Source organism: Heptranchias perlo, chromosome 30, assembly GCF_035084215.1.
Source record: "Heptranchias perlo isolate sHepPer1 chromosome 30, sHepPer1.hap1, whole genome shotgun sequence".
Lineage (NCBI taxonomy): Eukaryota > Metazoa > Chordata > Chondrichthyes > Hexanchiformes > Hexanchidae > Heptranchias > Heptranchias perlo.
Window position 1 is genome coordinate 10446324 of NC_090354.1, and position 17357 is coordinate 10463680.

Sequence of the window (17357 nt, forward strand, 5' to 3'; positions counted from 1 at the left end):
AGCAAGCAGAGCACAGTGGGTGTTACAAGGGAGGGAGGGCTAGCTGGCAGAACACAGCAGGAGTTACAGAGGAGGGAGGGCTAGCTGGCAGAGCACAGTGGGTGTTACAAGGGAGGGAGGGCTAGCTGGCAGAACACAGCAGGAGTTACAGAGGAGGGAGGGCTAGCTGGCAGAGCACAGTGGGTGTTACAGGGAAGGGAGGGCTAGCTGGCAGAGCACAGTGGGTGTTACAGGGGAGGGAGGGCTAGCTGGCAGAGCACAGTGGGTGTTACAGGGGAGGGAGGGCTAGCTGGCAGAGCACAGTGGGTGTTACAGGGGAGAGAGGGCTAGCTGGCAGAGCACAGTGGGTGTTACAGGGGAGGGAGGGCTAGCTGGCAGAACACAGTGGGAGTTATAGAGGAGGGAGGGCTAGCTGGCAGAGCACAGTGGCTGTTACAGGATGATATAGGATTAGCTGGCAGAGCACAGTGGGAGTTACAGGAGAGGGAGGGCTAGCTGGCAGAGCACAGAGGTGGGGAAGAGGGGCACAGAATTATTAAATTATATTTGTACTCCTTGAAAAACAAACACTTGGATTTACCTGGGCCATGTAAACAGCCTGATAGGGTGCTATTTTTATGCAATTTATTAACCAGACTTTCATAACCTACTTGTGATTCATTCTCTTGTGTATTAGTTGGTTGGGTTCATGAGCTCCATTAAAATCCTACACAGTAGCCTGCAACCTTTATGTAGTGTATCAGCTCTCTACTGCTTAGAATGGCAGAAAGTGGCTGTTACAATTTGCCAACGAGAAATAGGCCACTTCACACTGTTAAAAGGTGTCATTTGTAAAAACGACATATTTTAGTTTATAAAATCATCCGCTGAGTTCTTTCACAAACAATACTGTTACTTCCATTAAATAAATGGTTTTCTTCAGCAAATAAAGTTCTCATTTGTTTAAATTTTCTTATTATACGTATTCAGGTAAGCAGTTAGTTAAAATGTATGCTTTCATGAGCTGCTTATTATAATAAATTGATGACTCGGTGGCAGGATGCTCTAGAACAGCTTCTTTTTATAAATAGGGTCTTGTTGAGCTCAAACAGATGGAATGAAAGCCTTCTATTTCCGAAAGTTATTAAGGATTCTGAGTGAAATGCATTAGTGCCATCTTAATCCAGTTTCCAGGCTTGAATGAGTCCACAGCACCAAACACATCAAACTCAACACTCGCTGATATTTGCTCAGAGAGTCCATGAGGACAGAAAGGAAGTGAGTGAGTTAAAATGTAAGATTATGGTGATGTAAACTGGGCCTGTTTGGTTATTGAGTGTGGATGTGCTAATGTTCAAAGACACCTAGTTGCATCTAAACATTTCATATATCCTACCTAACCTGAATCTGTTTTGTTGCTGTGGAAATTACAACAGCTTGCATTTATATAGTGCCTTTAACATAGAAAATTGTCCCATTGTGCTTCACAGCAGCAAAATCAAAAAAAAATGGATGCCAAGCCAAAGAAGGAGATATTAGGAGGGGGCGACCAAAAGGTTGGTCAAAGAGATGGATTTTAAGGAGTGTCTCATTGGAGGAATGGCAGCTGGAGCGGCAGAATGGTTTAGGGAAGGAATTCCAGAGCATGGGGCCTAGGTAGCTGAAGGCATATCTGCCAACGATAGGGTGAAGGGGGATGCACAAGAGGCCAGTCAGAGACGGAGAGAGTTTGCTGGGGGGGGGGGAGGAACTGTAGGGCTGGAGGAGGTTACAGAGATAGGAAGAGGTGAGGTAAGGGAGCAATTTAAACATGAGGATGCGAATTTTAAATTTGAGTCATTGGGGGATGAAGAGCCTACATAGGTCAGTGAGAACAGACATGATGGATGAATGGGACTTGGTGCGGGATAGGATATGGACAGCGGAATATTGGATCAGCTGAAGTTTGCGGAGGATGGAGGATGGGAGGCTGGCCAGGGAAAGTATTGGAATAGTTGAGTCTGAGGTGTGGATGAGAATTTCAGCTGCAGATGGCCTGGAGTAGGGATGGAGACGGGAGATATTACAAAGGTGAAAGTAGGCGGTCTTTGTGATGGAGAGGATATGCTCAGCTCAGGGTTGAACTTGTGCAAAAGAGAAACAACTTCAAATTAACAGGAGTAGACTGTAAAAGCATTTTCTGATGATTGGAGAACCTTAAGGAGTCTGAGAGGGTCTAGGTTTCTTTAAAATAGGAATAAAAAAAGTTATAATTTGTCACATTGTGCTTGGCAAAACTGTACATTGTATATTTTCCTCAGATTACCACTAGATTATTCTTCAATTCTTAGCCAGAAAAATGTGTAGCAGCCCTGAACCTGCTCCATCATTAAGCCTTTAGTAGGTGATCGGGTCGGGAGGGAGGGAGGGTAGCAGTCGGTGGCAATCGGAGAAGGCAGAGGCTGGGAGTGCAGCAGCGATCGGTCGGTGGTGGGGGAGGGGGAGCAGTAGCCGGCAGCAGCCCGCCTGGTTTGAATGTGGAGCCGGGGGGAGCAGTCCTCCTCCTTCAGGTGAGTATATTTTAAAATCTTACCTTGTTGGTTGTAGGCATGTAGACTGGTTTTCCTGAATGCAGCCAAGGCCAGCTGCCTCAGGGAAAACCAATACTGCAGAGGTGGCTTCAAACAGGCATTAGGCCCCTTATTTGCATTTGCAAAGGGACTAACGCCTGTTGCAGGCATGGGCTCAGGACGCCGATTTTTTTTGCCTATACCAATATGGCGGCTGGCACATTTTTCAGCTCGTAATGAGGAGGCACTTTATGCCCGCCATATTGGAGGCCTAGGAGGCCGTTTAGCGCCCAAAAAACGGGCGCTGTGCAGCCAAATTTCTAGGTCACAAGATATCAAGAATCTTTCATTCCCTCACCTTCTGCTACCTTTGATCCTAGCTAAGCCAGCACAGTAATGAAAGTTAACACTCAGAGCCCATTTGGAGTTTTCAGTTTAATTTTATGCAGTAGAATGACTGTGGAGGAGAAATGTATTTTTAAGGATAAACATAATTCAGGATGATGTAATTTCCAGTTTAATAACTCCACTTATACAGAAATAGCACCATCCAAATGTCAGTTAAATTTCAATGTTAAGGGAGAGGCAAAAGGGCAACTGACTCTGCTCATATTATAAAGTTTAACAAATTCCAAGGTGGTTCAGCGAACTTTTTTTTACACTAGGCTTCACGCAGGACTGCAGTTATACCACAGCAGATGTGAAACCAAGGGGTAGATTTTCACTGGTGCCTCTGGGCTCTCGATTCGTCGGAAGGGCCTGCTGCTGGGTGGCAGGACCACCCGCCTGAGTCAGGTGATAGGGCCCTTTAATATGCAAACCGGGGTCTCATGACGTTCATAGGACTCCGACTGCCGTGTGGGCACAGTGTCCGTTCCACACGGTATCAGTTGGAAGTCCAGCCGAAGAGGAGTACAACAAGTAAGTTTTAATTTATTTTTGTGGGACTTGGAGGACCAGGAGTGCTCCTTGGGGCTCCACAAAAACTGCCTGGGCCACTGATGCACCGGGCTCCCCCTCCCCCACCTCCCGGCAACGAACGACTCCTAGATTCGACCTTCCTGCGGACAGTAGGCCGGCCGGATCACCCGATATATAGTGGCGGTCCAGAGCCGGCAGGCCGTCCAGGGGGCGCTAGCTTTCCACCCATAGCCTGCTGGCCCTATAGTAATGATGAACTGGCCATCAAAATGGACCAGGCCTCCCCTCTGGACTATTGGGCTGCCAGTCAGCTGGCGAGCTCCACCAGCCGGCCGCCCGATAGTTAAAATCTCCACCGACCTTGTGTACAAGACCCCTGTCTGCCTTAAGAGTGCTTTGAGGGGGCTTCACACCCAGATTATAGTGCACAATTTGTGTTGATGTATAACTGCTTTGTAACTATGTAAATTGTATATAACAGTCTAAACGAAGCATAGCACTACATCAATCTATTCTGTTGTACTGTTTTACATTGTGTTTTATCAAGGGCAAGCCTGCACTAACTCCATGGATTCACCCCCACCCCATACAAAAGATCCTACCAACATCCCACTGCATTTCTGGACCATTAAACTGGCCTGTAATTAGTACCATCCCCTTCTCTGGGACACAGAAATATCTTACTATTGCCCTAGTGCTGTACAACAAATCTTAAATATTACTCCCCACCCACCTTCGGTTTCATAGGTTTTTACCAAAATAAATTCAACCGTCCTCTCAACAAGGGTTAGATTATCTTTTTTTGATTAGTATCAGATTCTCATTTATGAGCAATGTCACCCCTCCTCCGACCTATTTTTCCATTATCCCTATAAACCCTCCTGCTTATCATTCATGTCAATCCTCCGGCTTTCACCGCATCTCCGTTAAGCAATTATGTACGCAAGTAGAAGGCAGATGTGACCTTGTAGCTTCTCACAGGAGTAGCATGGTTTACCACTGGTAATTACCACTGCTGCTCTCATACTCTGTTGTGGTTTTATCAATAATTGGCCCACAGGCAAAAGTTCAAGAGTAACTATTATTTTCAATCAAACTGCTCTGTTCCCAAACATGTCACCGTGTGCAGGATCGGCCGTTGTAGCTGGCAAGCCTTAAACAGTGAATTATGCTTTCAGTCCAACTAAATGAGGGTGCAGTTAAACTATTACTTTCGCATTGATTGACTTACAGTGACCCAGGTTTTGAAATGACTTCAAAAGTTGCTGACTCAAAATAACTCAATTAAGAATCTCGCACTTTGTGCTAATTAAAAGGAAGATTTTTTGGTGTCTTTTGGGTCATGGTTCATGGAGATCGGCTATAAATAGTTGCACATATTTGACATGTTCTAATTGTCACATAACTCCTTTCAAATTAAGGCCACAGATAAATAGGAGTGCAATACTTTGTTGGACAATCTTAACAGCTGATTCTATTCTTCCAGAAGAGAGGAGGCTCAGTCTTAAAGCGAGCATGATCATTTTCATTGGAAAGTAATATAGAGTTTTCTTGGGGGAGAAACAAAATCTCCCAACTTTTAATGCTGCACATATCACACACCAATCCACGGGGTGAGTCAGTGGTACAACATTTGTGATTTGCTTTTCTGGAGTCAATGGTTAGGCGATGTGTAGGAGCAGCCAAGACTAACCCTTTGGTGTTCCCTCCTTTCGGATGCAGCTGACCTTCTGTTCTATGCTTCTCTGGGGCCAAGACTAGGGGCTCACCATGTGACACATCATAGAGCCTCTATAATGTATTGTTTTAATTTAACATTTGCTGTGAACCTTACAAATGCCTTTATTCAGCTTGGATTTTTTTTGTTGTTGTCAGCACAGCTACTGAGAGCCATTGCACTGCAGGTAGTAGATGCACAATCTATATTGATATAGATTGTGCATCTACTGCACAATCTATATCAATATATACTTGAAAAGGAAAAAAATTGCAGAGCTATGAGAAAAGAGCAGGGGAGTGAGACTAATTGGAGAGCTTTTTCAAAGAGCTGGCACAGACACAATGGGCTGAATGGCCTTCTTTAGTGCTGTACAATTCTATGATTACTCAGAATTAAACTGGTCAGTGTAAATAATATACTTAACAACTGAGGCCATGTTGTGAAATAACATATTATTCTGTGATTCAGTATATTTTTTAATTTATAATAATATCTATGAAAATCAGAGACATTGCAACACATGCATATTTTAATAGTTGTGCAGATGATTCAGTGCATAGAAGGTTAAGCTGAGCGGAAATACAAATCAACACAGAGTGCAAATAAAAAGAAAAAAGAACAGCAAATGCTGGAAATCTGAAATAAAAACAGCACAGCAAGTCAGGGAGTGACTGTGAAGGAGAGAGAGTTTGGTAAAGGGGAATAAAAAGCATAGCAAACATCACTTGCACGTACAAAAACATATAGTTGGCCTTAGGTAAGGGGGAGTTATATCATCTTGCAAATAAGTCTTTTGAGATAGAAGCTACTCCGGCACAATTCAGGGCTATCTAAATGGCAGCTCTTACGCAGCCTACAGCTAATTGCTTAGTAATCTTGGAGAACATGTTCAAAGATGCAGTTCGAAAAACACAGCTTTAAAAACAAGACTGTTACCAAAATCAAGAGAAACTTTATGACCTCTGAAGGCAACCGCCTTCTCAGGGCATCTAATGATGGGCAATAAATGCGGCTTTGCCAGCCAGCATCTCTCACGTCCCAAGAACACATATATATATAATAAAATACCCTGTATCTGTTTGGATGACAATTTCAGTCCTTTTGTATCCAGATAGGTATTTTTGAAATCCTCAGAGACTGGTTGCAAAGCTTGTGAGGAGAGGAAAATGTTTTAGGACAAAAGTAAAACATCCACTGGACTGCTAGCAGCATCCATAGAACTGTACAACAGCAAGAGTCAGCCTCAGGAGCAGAGGGGAGAAGAAAGAGGAGACAGATAGAATGATAGACAAAGACAAGTAGTTAGACAAAAATCAACAGACGGACTAAGTAATAGATAGAGAGAAGTGGTTGACCACATATGGATAGACTGATTGATGGATAGATGAAAACTACGATAAATAGCAAATCCCAAAAGCAATAATCTCTGGATTACTACCTGAGCCACGCACAAATTAGCAAAGGGTCAAACAGATCAGAGAGTTAATGAGGGGCTCAAAGAGTGGTGTGGGAGACAGGGTTTCAATTCATGGGGCATTGGCACCAGTATTGGGAAAAGAGGGAGCTGTTCCGTTGGGACGGGCTCTATTTAAGCTGGGCTGGGACCAGTGTCCTGGTGAATTGAGGGCGGTAGATAGGGCTTTAAACTAAAACAGGGGGGGGGGGGGTGGAGGGTTCAGGTAAAGGTAAATTTATAAATCTAAAGAGAAAAGTCAAGGCCATTGAGCAGTGTAGCGATTTGGGTAAAGATAAGCAGAGTATGTCAGGAAGGGACAGGGAGTTTAACTGTAATAGTGCATCAGTGAATAAGGTCAAATCAGGGAAAAATAGTAAAAAGTTAAAATTAATGGCACTTAATCAGAATGCATGAAGCATTCATAACAAGATAGATGAATTAATGGCACAAATAGAGATAAATGGGTTTGATCTAGTAGCCATTACTGAGACGTGGTTGCAAGGTGACCATGGTTGCGAGCTAAATATTCCAGGGTACTTGACTTTTCGAAAAGACAGACAAAGTGGAAAAAGGGGAGGGAGAGGGAGGGTAACCCTAATAATAAAGGATGAGATAAAGACAGTAGAGAGAAAGGATCGTGCCTTGGAAGATTGGGAAGTAGAATCAGTATGGGTGGAGATAAGAAATAACAAGGGGCAGAAAACACTGGTGGGAGTAGTTTCTAGGCCCCCTAACAATAGTTAAACTGTTGGACATAGTATTAATGAAGAAATAAGAGGAGCTTGTAACAAAGATAATGCAATAATCATGGGGGACTTTAATCTCCAATATAGACTGGGCAAATCAACTTGCCAAAAGTAGTTCATGGAATGCATTCAAAACAGTTTCCTAGAACACTTTGTGGAACAAACCAGGGAACAGGCTGTTTTATATCTTGTCTTGTGTAATGAGACAGGGTTAATTAATAATCTCATAGTAAGGGATCCTCTGGGGAAGAGTGATCATAATATGATAGAATTTCACATTGAGTTCGATTATGACATAGTTAAGTCTGAAACTAGAGTCTTAAACTTAAACAAAGCCAATTACATAGGTATGAGGGGCGAGTTGGCTAAGGTTGATTGGGAAGTTAGATTGAAAGATATGACAGTAGATAAGCAATGGTGAACATTTAAAGAAATATTTCATAATTCTCAACGAATATACATTCCATTGAGGAATAAAAACTCCACAGGAAAAGTGATCCATCCGTGGATAACTAAAGAAGTTAAGGATAGTATTAGATTAAAAGAAGAGGCTTATAATGTTGCCAAGAGTAGTAAACCTGAGGATTGGGAGAGTTTTAGAAACCAGCAAAGGATGTCCAAAATATTGATATAGGGAGAAAATAGAATATGAGAGTAAACTAGCAAGAAATATAAAAACAGATTGTCAGAGCTTCGACAGTATGTAAAAAGGAAGAGAGTAGTGAAAGTAAACGTGGGTCCCTTAGAGGCTGAGACAGGAGAGATTATAATGGGGAATAAGGAAATGGCAGAGACGTTAAACAAATATTCTGTTTCTCTCTTGACAGTAGAAGACACAAAAAAGTATCAGAAATAGTGAGGAATCAAGGGTCCAATGAGAGTGAGGAACTTAAAGTAATTAATATCAGTAAAGAAAAAGTACTGGAGAAATTAATGGGACTAAAAACCAACAAATCCCCTGGACCTGATGGCCTACATCCTAGGGTTTTAAAGGAGGTGGCTGCAGAGATAGTGGATGCATTAGTTGTGATCTTCCAAAATTCCCTAGATTCTAGAACGGTCCCAGTGGATTGGAAGGTAGCAAATGTAAGCCCGCTATTCAAGAAAGGAGGGAGAAAGAACACAGGGAACTACAGGCCAGTTAGCCTGATATTAGTAGTCGGGAAAATGCTGCAAACTATTATTGAGGACGTGGTAACGGGGCACTTAGAAAATCATAAATATGATTAGGCAGAGTCAACATGGTTTTATGAAAGGGAAATTGTGTTTGACAAATCTATTAGAGTTTTTTGAGGATTTAACTAGCAGGGTAGGTAAAGGGGAACCAGTGGATGTAGTATATTTGGATTTTCAAAAAGCATTCGATAAGGTGCCACATAAAAGGTTGTTACACAAGATAAAGGCTCATGGGGTTGGGGGTAATATATTAACATGGATAGAGGATGGGTTAATGGATAGAAAACAGAGAGTAGGAATAAAAGGGTCATTTTCAGTTCGACAGGCTGTAATTAGTGGGGTGCCGCAAGGATCAGTGCTTGGGCCTCAGCTATTTACAATCTATATTAATGGCTTAGATGAAGGGACCGAAGGTAATGTATCCAAGTTTGCTGACAATACAAAGCTAGGTGGGAAAATAAGCTGTGAGGAGGACACAAAGGGCTCAATTTTCAAATTAAAAAATGGGTGGGTTGGGGGCATGGGGGCATTGAAAATTGCCACCATTTCAGACATGCCCCCAACCCAACTCCAACCCGCCCATTTCCGGTTTTCACCGGGGTGGGACAAGGGGCGGGCGACCAACCCGCTCCCAGGAGGCGGGTTGGGCCTTAAAACCTTTCAAGGAGGCTTCAGGCCTCCATTTTTCACCAATTCCCAATTTCAACCCCGGGAGCTGGGATTCCTGGGCCTTCTGTTTTACGCCTCATGAACGGAGGTGAGAAGGCCTGAGACTAACAGATAGGTGCCTAGAAAGGCACAGCTTGTGGGCCTGCAGGAGCAGGAGTACTTCCTTCAGGCACAACAAGCCTACCTACACCGACCTCCCCCAACGATCGCGGACCCCCAATCGCGAATGCCTGATCACGGACCCCTCGACTCCAACCCCTGACCCTGACCCCCCCCGATCCTCCCCCTCCAACCCCGATCCTCTCCCTCCAACCTCGATCCTCCCCCCAACTCCGATCCTCCCACTGCTCTCCGATCTTCCCACCCCTGACCCTCCCCCGTCCCAGCGTGGACTCCCACGTTGACCCCCGATCCCAACACCCCCCCAAGACTGACCCCTGATCCCACCCCCATGACTCGTGACCCCGGTGCCCACTTATGCCCACCCATGCCCATCTATGTCCACCCGTGCCCATCTATGCCCACCCATGCCTCTTGCCCACCCATCTCCCTGTGCCCACCCATGCGCCCCCCGCCGTTTCTCCCCCCATTCCCGTCCATACAAACAAAGATTTACCAGCAGACTTACCTGAAGACGTCCTCTCCCTGGCGGGTCTCCCGTCCGACTGAGACCAGTCTGTCAATCAGCCGGTCAATCGGACGGGAAACCGACAAAAGAAAATAAAAGATGTCCTTACGTCAAAATCGTAAGGACGTCCAGGAAACCCGTACTAATGGATTTCCTGACCTCAACTTGACCCACCTATCCCCTTCCCGGCTCTGCTTTAAAATCACCCCCATAGAGTCTGCAAAGGGATATAGACAGATTAAGTGAGTGGGTAAGAAGGTAGCAGATGGAGTGTAATCTGGGGAAATGTGAGGTTATTCACTTTGGTAGGAAGAACAGAAAAACAGAATATTTTTTAAAGGTGAGAAATTATTAAATGTTGGTGTTGAGAGAGATCTGGGTATCCTTGTCCATGAAACACAGAAAGTTAACATGCAGGTACAGCAAGCAATTAGGAAGGCAAATGGTATGTTGGCCTTTATTGCAAGGGGGTTGGAGTACAAGAGTATGGAAGTCTTGCTCCAATTGTACAGGGCTTTGATGAGACCTATGTACTATGTACGGTTTTGGTCTCCTTACTTAAGGAAGGATATACTTGCCTTAGAGGCGGTGCAACAAAGGTTCACTAGATTGATTCCTGGGATGAGAGGGTTGTCCGTTGTGGAGAAATTGAATAGAATGGGCCCATGTTCTCTCGAAATTAGAAGAATGAGAGGTGATCTAATTGAAACATATCAGATTCTGAGAGGGCTTGACAGGGTAGATGCTGACAGGCTGTTTCCCCTGGCTGGAAAATCTAGAACTAGGGATCATAGCCTCAGGAGAAGGGGTCGGCCATTTAGGACAAAAATGAGGAGAAATTTCTTCACTCAGAGGTTGTGAATCTTTGGAATTCTCTACCCCAGAGGGCTGTGGATGCTCAGTTGTTGAGTATAATCAAGACTGAGATCAATAGAGTTTTGGACTCTAAGGTAATCAAGGGATGTGGGGATTGGGTGAGAAAGTGGAGTTGAGGTCGAAGATCAGCCAAGATCTTACTGAATGGTGGAGCAGGCTTGAGGGGCCGTATGGCCTACTCCTGTCCTATTTCTTATGTTCTTATGATTGATAGAGCAATAGAAAGAAAGAAAGACAAAGAGAGTGACAGATATTTATCGGCTGACCACTCACCTAATTATTATTTTTCTCCAGCGCTGTACACTTGACAGACATGGAGATGATTTTTTTTTGGCATATATATGTTGGGTATAAACCTGACATTCTGCTGATTCTCCTCTTCCTGAGCCTACTACTGAAAGTGCAGAACAATCTGAAAGACCATCATAAAATTCCAAAGTCAGCCTTGAAGCTGTGTGAGCGGAAACCAGTCTTGTTGATAGCTGCACATTAAGCATGAAGGATTTTTGACACATTCAATTACAAAGCAAAGACTTGACAGAATCTTAGCGCCTGATATTTAGGGAATTTGGTTTTCCAGCTTTTTTGGAACTTTTCAGATTTTTTTTATAACTCCAATGAACTTCAACATACTTGGAAAAAGATACTTTGGCATACATTTAGAAACAGTGCATCTAGCCGTTTAATGGAAGAATTAACCAACATAAGGAAAAATGCACAAGAGATTTGTAAATATAAGTTTTGCCGTATGATATTAGCATGTAAACAATTCAAGTGTTCATAAAATAACTTTGTCAACTGTTTTAATAGGCACTGGTCCCAATTTTCCCCTTTTGCATTTGGGCATAAATAATGACCTGGGTCGAACACATAGAGGAAAATTGGTCAGGGACATGCCCATAGCAGAGCTCGTCCAATGATCCATCCATTTAAAATTTGCTGCTGTCCTCTAGCCTCAATTTAAAAGTCAATATTTTCTTCTTTGGTCTTTCCTAGAGAGAAACCACGAGAAGGAGCCACATAGATGCACATCAGTGGAGAAAGAGCACGTGATAGATCAGTAGGGCAGAAATTAAGCATTCAAAGACAAAAGGAGGCACAGATCAGGTGAGAAAAAGTGATATAGAGACACACAAGAGATCGGAGGGACAGAGACCGAGGGGAAGAAAAATCAGCAATGGTGGACACAAATTAGATCCACAGGCATCAGCAAGATAGGGAGACAGAGGTCTGGAAGGTGGAAGAGAGAGAAAGAAAGAGAGAGAGAGAAAGGGTAGGGGGCGGATAGAGACATTACAAAAGAGAGAGATACATCGGGTGAGAGGGAGAGAAATCAGGGAGTTAGGGACAGAGAGGTCACAGCGTCATAATGAAAGACACAGTTATCAGGGGTCAACAGAACTCAACATGAGCAAAACCAAGGGAAATCTACTAGTATAAAGAAATTGCTTTCTCACACTACCTATTTAGGCATTTAGTTGGCTGTGGTCGGATTGATATTAGTAACATAATGTTTATGTACTTTCTGTGCTAACCTCCTCTTTTCATTAATGACCTCTTGCTCTGTGATCAGTGAGAACCAAGGGGGTACACAAAGCACATGTTACACAGATATCAGTCCTCTTGATCTGGTCAATCCCATGCAGCTCTAAGCAACAACAACTTGCATTTATTTAGTGCCTTTAACGTAGTAAAACATCCTAAGGCGCTCACAGGAGCATAATCAGACAAAATTTGACACTGAGCCACGTAAGGAGATATTAGGACAAGTGACCAAAAGCTTGGTTAAAGAGGTAAGTTTTAAGGAGGAAAGAGAGGTAGAGAGATGGAGAGGTTTAGGGAGGGAATTCCAGAGCTTAGGGCCTAGGCAGCTGAAGGCACGGCCACCAATGGTGTTATTGTGAGATACAAAGTGGGACACAAATCTATTTTCTCAGCTGACCTTGATAAACCCATTTATAAATAAATACCTGAGTGTATTCCTTCGGTGAGTGTTTTTTTCTACAGTTAAGGTTTGGCTTTGAGTACAGCACACACTATGAAAGAAATGTTCTTTGCACCTTAGGTGCAGCACACATATAAAGTGTTGACTGCCTTCTGTTTTTGCTCAAAATAGTTACTAGAGCATCACATTGGAAAGAAATGCATTGTATAAATAGAGTACAAGCCAAAGATTGATGGTTCAATAAAAATAAACTACTCTTGATAGCCGTAGAAGTCATAAGCATCCATTTATGACACAATGGTTTATTTTTCATAAACCGTTCCATTGCAAACTTCTCTCTATCCTGAATAATTTTGATAACAATTTTCTTTAAATGCTGCAGAATGGCAGCTCTGACGTTTAAGATTTTACTCCATCCCCCTTAAATAAAAGGCCCCCAATGTTGAGGTGCACTATGATGATTATTTCACATCGTAATCTGTGAGAAATGTCTTGAATTCCATCTTAAAGTGTGTAAAGGAAACATTCATCTCAGTTAATTGACATTGTGTTAATGCCTGATTTACAATAAAACTTTCAGCATGACGCTTATCTCCAAATGCTTTTATCTCCTGTATAGTGATGTTGCTTTCCTGCAAAGATTGCTATACGCCTCAATATGCCCTGTTATTTACCAGAAAAATAACCTTCATTAAAATTAATGCAAAGTATACGGGAAAAGGGAAACATTATGAGTTCACGCTTCCAGCTTAGAGCTTTCCTGGTGGGAGCGCATATTAGGAATGCAGGTAAGAAGTTTAGCTTGTCCTACAGGATTTTCCATCTATTAAACCGAATAGGCAGAAAATCCCGTGGAGCCCTTTGACCTCTGTGTCCGAATTCACAATACGCGTTCCTTGTGAGCAAAGTTCAATGCCAGGAATGTGAACTTGTAAAAAGGAATGTGAACTTGTAAAAAGGAGTGTGAACTTGTAAAATTTATCTTATATAGGCTATGAAATACTCCAAAAGGGAAAACAGTAATAGACCTCCTGTTCAAAGCCAATGATAAATGAGTTATGCAGATAAATAATAAAGGATTGTACCTCATCGCCTTCCTAAACAGACCTGATGACACTCTTTAAGCTAGAACCAAGGCCCAAGTGAAAGTTCATCTTTCTTTCATGAGATCATTACTTCACTGTGTGGTATCAAACCCAAAGTTATCACCAGCAACAAAGATAAATGTGATGTGGGTATTGTTTTCTTTAATATATGTATGTTACTGCAAAATGTCATTTGTGCACACATCTGAGAAACTGTTCCATGAATTGCAAAGACATTACAAATCAAAAGGAGGCAGATACTGTTCAAGGTGCTGCAGATGGATTGTTAATGTGAGATTAAGGATGCAACGTTTTACTGAATGAGATTCAAAACCTTACTTAGCCTCTTTCAATTTTGGTTTGTATTTAAACAGACAGTTTATACACACAGGGAGGCTGATTTTTATATTGCGGCTGATGTGAATGGTTCATTTAATCTGTGTATTCAAAGTTTAGCGTTTGTGTCGGTAGAAGGATTTAGTATTGGCTGCAATTGGGTGACAGTTAGGTGGTAAAACCATCTCAGATCCCCCCCCAAAAATTCTGGGCTAATAACAGGATAAAACAGCCTAAAGGTTAAACCGTTGACCATGTGCTCCCTAGTGAAGGCACTTAAACCTTAAAACCTAGGATCTGCCTCAGTTTAGCCGATAGTTGAAGCTGCCTTCCTTGAGAGAGGGTAACCTCTAGTTTATTTCATCAGCTCCTATCGACTGGGGAGTGAAGTATTGTTAGTTTTGGAATCTGATTGGCAGCCTATGCTCATTCAGCCATGTTTTAATATTCCCCAGAGTCCCTGGGAACGTGTGGTATTTTGTCTAAATATAACAAGCAACATGTTTCTTGAAAGGCTGCACATTTCTAATGTCAAGTTAAGTCATTTGGTAGAGTAGAATTAAATGCCCCACTTCAGGATAACTCAGAACAAACTCTACTTGGACTCCTTTGTAGCATCTTTGGTTTTAGTCACATTGATTTGGGGGTGGAGAATGAACAACGATGTGTTCTCCATGCAAAGTTTTGCACGAGCCTGCGATAAATTTGCTGTTCTCCATTCTCTTTTACAGCACACAGTAATGACATTGTCGTTCAGGATAGCTTTATGAGCATGAACCCTCTGGAATCAATGCCTTAATAATTTATCCTTAGTCATACTCAGTATTCAACTTATGGCACCTGGAGGTAGCTTTTGATCCAACCACAAAACATCCTATCAATTCTTCCCCCATGTGTTTACAAATAGCTCATGAATAAAATATAATAGGCAGATATGAAAGATAAACACATTGTATGGAACAATTTTGTCAGCAAAATAAATGCTACTTGTGAGTCAATCCTTTCTCCTCCTCCAACATCCTTGCATCACACTGCGCTCTGCACAGTTCATGCAGGTTGGAACAGCTATTGTCTATCCAATTTTGTTTGTTAGGCGTCCTACAACAGTTGATTATAAGCCCAACATAATTAGAGCTGGAGCTATACACACTGAAGCATTGCATTATTCCACGTTATCTGAAATATAACAAGCAACATGTTTCTTGAAAGGCTGCAGATTTTCGTGTGTCGAAAAGATGGATGAAGGCAAACAGCTCCAGAATTTTGTTATTTATGGAAGAAAGGATTGTGAAAATGCTGTCACATCTTGGCAGAAGAAACAGTTTTTGCGAAGAACCCTGAGACAGCTGTGAGCTGATCTGGGGAACGCAGCCAAAGGAGGGGTCTGTTTGGAAGGTCCAATGGGGAATTATGCCAATGGAAATGAGAAACCATAGTCCCAGTAAGGCAACATCCTTACAAACAGGAAAAGGCAGATTTGTAGAATGTTTCTGTGTGTGCCACTTCTGTAGAAAGTTTGATACTGAACAGTATTCAATGCTGCAAGAGTAGAATAGATACTATTCCAAATGAGTGACCCATTTTCATTGGTAGAGATGCGAGTTTTGCACAATCCTGCAATAAAGTTGGTCAGGAGTTGCTGTCAATATAGACTGAAAATTCCCAAGTCGCCACAGAGATATCTATATTTGTGGCAATTCCATTTGTGTTCCATAAGAAATGATGCCTGCCCATGAATCAAAATACAAGAGTTTTTCTTCAATAAACTGGAGAGGATAAATATCTGAAGCAGAGAAATATACAGGGCTATTGGGAATGGGCAGGACAATGGGATTAGTCTTGGTTCGCCTTGACACAAAGCCAGACAGACATGATAGACCAAATGCCCTCCTCCCATTGTGATTTAAACTTCTGTGGTCCTACACAGGAAATGTTGAACTGCATTTCTGGACCATCTGCCGTGATTGGGATTTAGTCCTCTTCAATTTAATGTATCAGTTTTTTCCCCCTTTTGGCAATTAATTTATGTGACCAGTATGTTTCTTGAACCCATCGGAGATTGGCAATTAAAACAGCAAGTTCTAACACACTCTGAATGGCCAGTCATGCTGTCCACAATAAAAATTCTATAAATCGCAGGCACAAGTGAATGCTACAAGCTGCAGTCTGCTGCCTTATTGGGTCTCTTTACCTGATAATAAGTATTGGAACCTGCATGAATCCAAGATTCAGGCTATTTGTGCAGGGCTCGAAGCAAAAATATTATTACAGGTATCTCAAACACAGCGAATGCTATTACAGAGATAAGTTTAATAACTTAATGTTGCATTTTGTTTGTCATGTATGTTACAAACCTCATTTCCATAGTAAGTGCTCAGCTTATTGGAGAAAACAGGATGGAGGCTAAAAGAGCTTTCAAAATTATTTGGAGTAATTTGATTTGTTGTCTTTTTCTATATTTGTAAATTTTGCTGACTGCTACTGTTTTCATATGTCCTTTGATCCTGATTGGAAGTTTATCGACCTGCCTTCCTCTCATTTGATTCATAGGGGGTGATTTTAAACCCCAAGAACGGGTGAGTTGGGGGCAGGTGGGAGTTGAAATTAGTTGTTTTTTGGGTTGTGACCGCAACCCGGCTTTATTTCCGGGTTTGACATCGGCGTGTAAAAGTACAGGCTTCCCACTGGGAATGCAAAGTCTGAAAATGTTGTGGTTTGGACTCAAAAAAACAACTATTTTCAACTCCCACCTGTTCTTGGAGTTTAAAATCACCCCCATACATTTTCAACTTCTTCAACTGTGATATTTTGCTATTTTATGAATATGAAATTTAACGTAATCAGTTGCAAGACATTTATACATAAAAATGTGTGATGCAAAGAGTGACGGAAAAAGTGTGACAGAGAAAATATGTGATGGAAATAATGAGAATTAGATGCAACATTCTCATATGTAAATAGATTGGTGTACGGGCAGATTCTCTAAGGGACAGCTGTTTTGATGGGAAGTGGATTAGTTCTGCGTCTCTTAGCAACAGATTGTGGAGAACTATTCAAGAAATTTTCTAATCAGGAAAATAATTTCCAACTTACACTAAATTATTTTGTTTTTAATTCAAGTTTCTTATGCCATATGTCATTAAAAGCTGTCATTAAAGGATACAAAGGCCCAGTGGAAAAAAACACTAGAGGAGGCAAAATCCCTATTACGTTGAGCTAAAAATCACTGACACACTGATTCTTAAGCATATTAGCTGTGAAATGTATTATA